The following is a 4052-nucleotide window of genomic DNA, read 5'->3' as shown; positions in this document are numbered from 1 at the left end:
TATATGCTGGACCGGTAGTCATTGACAGGTATGATCCAATTGCAGTGGTATCAACCTAAGACAGGAGGCTGACGCCTAGAGGCCAGTTTTCTGTTGACGGGTAAGAACCATATGTTGAATTGGACAAACCTAACAGGCACAGTCCCTAGCCACATTGCTTGTTGCTTAATTAAACAGAAGGGGGGAGATGCTAAGAGCCACAGCCAAGTAATATGATGCATGGCATTTTTGGTTGAAAGGTGATGCCAGCTAGCCATTGAGATGATATGATTATGTTAAGATTTGCATTCATATGAATATTGCACTCCTGTTGTTCACCTGGGCCTGCTAAGGGAATCCTGGAGAGTTCCCATTGGTTGGGGAAGTACAGTAGGAGGGAATTCCGGGGGAGGAACTCTCTCTGCGGTTCCGGGAGAATGCTGTGTGAGCAATCGGGATTCTTCCCGGGGGCGTACAGGTCATTGGCGGCAGTTTCAAAAAATAAAGTTTGTTCCTGCTTGAGTGGCTCATGATCTTGTGCCTAGCCAGACTACGGCAATTGGTGGCCCATACGGGGATTGAACCCGCGACCTTGGCATTATTAGCACCAAGCTCTAACCCACTGAGCTAACCATAGTCTGGCCTTTCAACCAAAAATGCCATACATCATATTACTTGGCTGTGGCTCTTAGCAGGCTATGGCTAATGTAAGAACTAGGGTTATGATTTGGGTTAGTTTTATCGTTAGGGTTTGGGCTAGGTCTAGTGTTAGCATTAGCTTTAGGTTTAGGGTGACATTTAGAGCTAGGGTTAGTGTTTTGTTAAGAGTCTGGGTCAGGGTTAGTTTTAGGCCTAGGACTCAAATTAGAGTTAGTGTTATGGCTAGTTTTAGGGTTAGGGATTGGGTTAGGTTAAGGTGTATGTTTAGGGCAATGGCTTGGTTTTTTTATTAGGGCTAGGGCGAGGGTTAGAACTAGTTATAGGATTAACGATAGTGTTCAGCTAGTGTTAGGGTGAGGTTTAGGCTTAAGGTTAGTGTTAAATTTAGAGTTATGGTTAGATCTAGGGTTAGGCTATTGCTAGAGTTAGGGCTAAGGTTAGGGTTAATGATAACGATATGGTAATGGATAGGGTTAGAAATAGAAATAGGGCTAGGGTGAGAGTTAGATTTAGTCTTAGGGCTAGGCTGAGGGTTTCGGTTAGGGTTAGTGCTAAATTAGGGCTAGGATTAGCATTATCATTAGCGTTAGGGTTAGGTCTATGGTTAGGGCTAGGGTTAGGGTTACTGTTAGTGTTCGGGTTAGTTTTAGGGGAATGAATGGGGTTATCTCTAGGTTCAGGGCTATATCAAGGGTTAAAATTAGGAATAGGGTAGGGTGAGGTTTCACGTTACCGATTAAGACTCAGTTTAGGACTAGGATGAGGGCTAGCATTTATGTGAGGGTTAGATATAGAATTAGGGCTAGGGCTAATGTCAGTTTTAGGTTTATGGTTAGGGATAGTGTTAGGGTTAAGTTTATGTCTAGGTCTAGTCTAAGGGTTAGGTTTAGAGTAAGGGTCAGGTTTAGAGCAAGGTGTATTATTAGGGTCAAAGTCTAATTTAGGGTTTGGTTAGGTTAAGGTTTATGTTTAGGGCTCTAATTAGTGTTATGGTTATAGTTAGGGTTAGAGTAATGGATAGGGCTAGAATTAGGATTCTGGTTAGGTTTAGAGTAATGTATTGGGTTAGTGTTAGTGATAGGGTTGGTGTTAGGCCTAAGGTTAGCATTTGGGTTAGGCTTATGTTTAGGGTAATGAATAGGGTTACATAGGGTTACAGCTAGTGTTAGGGTTTGCACTAAGGTTAGGATTTTGGCTAACGTTAGGGACTCACCTAGGGTTAGTGTTAGGGTTAGTTTAAGAGTAAGTGTTAGGGTTTGAGCTAGGGTTGGGGCTAGTTTAAGGTTTAGCATTAGAATCAGTGCTACAGTTAGGTTTAGGGATAGAGTTAGGGCTTGGGTTAGCATTAAGATCACGGTTATATTTGAGGTAACAGAGTTTGAGCTAGGATTTGGGCTATGGTTACAGCTAGGATTAGGTCTAGGTTTAGGGTTAGGGTCAGGGTTAGGGCCAGGGTTATGTTTGGAGTAAGGGTTAGAATTTGAGCTATGGTTATGGCTAGGGCAAGCATTAGGGTTAATGCTAGGGCTAGTGTTAGGGTTATGCTTAGGGCTAGGTTTAGGGCTAAGTTTAGTGCCAGGTTTTGTTTGAGGTTTATGGCTAGCGTTAGGGTTATTGGTAATGTAAGACCTTGGGTTATGTTTATGACTAGATTTAGGTTTAGGGTAATGGATAAGTCTAGTGTTATGGTTAGGTTTTTGTTAGGATAAGGTTTAGAGGTAGGGTTTGTGTTAGGGTAACAGTCAGTGTTTGGGTTAGCATTTGGTTTAGGGTTAGTGCCAGAATTAGAACAGGGATAAATTTAGGGGTACGTTGAGTCTTTGTGTTAGATTAATGGTAATTGTTAGGGCTAGGCCTAGGTTTTTGTTTAGGGCTAGGGCTAGAGTTATGGCTATATTTAGGATTAAGTTTAGATCTAGTGCTAGTGTTATGGTTAGGTTTAAGTGTAAGTTTAATGGTAGGGCTAGTGTTGGGGTTCGGTTTAGGGTTAGGGTCTGGCTTAGACCTAGGGTTAATGTTAGGGTCAGAATAAGGGTCACGGATAGGCTTAGGATTTTGGTTAAGTTTAGAGATAGATTGAGGCCTAGGGTTATAACTAATAATAGAGTTAGGGTTTGGGGTAGGCTAAGGATTAGGGTTAGGACTAGGGTAGCATTGGGGTGAGGGTTTGGCTTAGGTTAAGTGATAGGTTTAGAGCTAGGGTGAGGGTTATGTTTAGGGCTAGGGTTAGGGTTAATTTTAGGGTTAAAGCTACATTAGGTCTCATATTAGAGCTAGGATTTTTTTAGGGTTAGGGCTATGGCTAATGTAAGAACTGGCATTAGAATTAGGGCTAGTTTTAGGGTTAGGTTTAGGGCTAGGTCTAGTGTTCGGCTTAGGTTTAGGGTTAGGGTGATGTTTAGAAATAGGGTTAGTTTTAAGGTCAGAGTCATTATCTGTATTAGTTGTAGGGTTAGGGTTAGGACTCAAAATAGAACTAGGGTTAGGGCTAGGTTTATCATTAGGATATGGTTTAGGTTATGTGTTAGGATCAGGGCTATACCTCAGTTTAGCTTAAGGGCTATGGCTAAGGTTAGCTAGTTTTCAAACTACCATTAGGATAAGGGCTAGTGTTAGGGTGAGGTTTAGTTCAGGGAAATGATTAGATCTAAGTTTAGGGCTAGGGCTATGTTTAGGGCTATGTTGTGGCTAGGGTTAAAGCTAGGCTTTGGGTTATTGTAAGGGATAGGGTTAAAACTAGGGCTAGGGCTAGGGCAAGAGTTAGAGTTAGTCTTAGGGCTAGAGATTTGGTTAAGTTTAGGGTTAGGGCTAAATTAGGGCTAGGATTAGAGCTAGGGTTAGTATTAGGGCTAGGCCTTTTTTGGCTATAATTAGGATTAGGATGAGGGTATGATATGATGTTATATTTAGGTTTAGGGCTAGGGCACCAATTAAATTTAGGGTTATGGCTAGTGTTAGGGTTAGGGTTAGGATTAAGGCTAGGTTTAGGGACAATATTAGGTCTACATTTTTTTTGTTAGGGTTAGGAATAGCATTAGGGCTAGGGCTAATGTCAGAACTAGGGTTATTATGGTTAGGGATAGTTTCAGGATTAGGTTTATGGCTAGGTATAGTATATGGGTTAGGTTGAGTGATAGGGTCAGATTTTGAAGTAGGGTATTTTTAGGGTCATGATCAAGGTTAGGGTTTGTTTAGGTTAAGGTTTTAGGTTAGGGCTAAATTAAGGCTAGGATCAGATCTATGATTAGTGTAAGTGTTAAGTATAGGGTTATGGTTAGGGTTAGATTTAGGGGAAGGGATTGGATTATAGCTAGGTTCACAACTAGGGCGAGGGATAAAATTAGGAATAGGGCCAGAGTTAGGTTTCAGGTTAGGATCAAGGCTAGGTTTAGGGCTAGGATGAGGGCCAGTTT

At 41.8% G+C, this 4052-nt stretch overlaps 1 non-coding gene across 1 annotated transcript; it reads right to left on the bottom strand.

Moving 5' to 3' along the window:
• Positions 1–542: 542 nt before the first annotated feature.
• Trnai-aau (transfer RNA isoleucine (anticodon AAU)) lies at positions 543–623 on the bottom strand. The gene has a single exon. It is a non-coding gene; the product is annotated as a tRNA-Ile (tRNA).
• Between the last annotated feature and the right edge of the window lie 3429 nt (positions 624–4052).

The sequence above is a fragment of the Urocitellus parryii genome, chromosome 12 (genome assembly GCF_045843805.1).
Source record: "Urocitellus parryii isolate mUroPar1 chromosome 12, mUroPar1.hap1, whole genome shotgun sequence".
NCBI lineage: Eukaryota > Metazoa > Chordata > Mammalia > Rodentia > Sciuridae > Urocitellus > Urocitellus parryii.
Note: the sequence above shows the minus strand (reverse complement) of the source record. Positions and strands in the feature narration are given on the sequence as shown.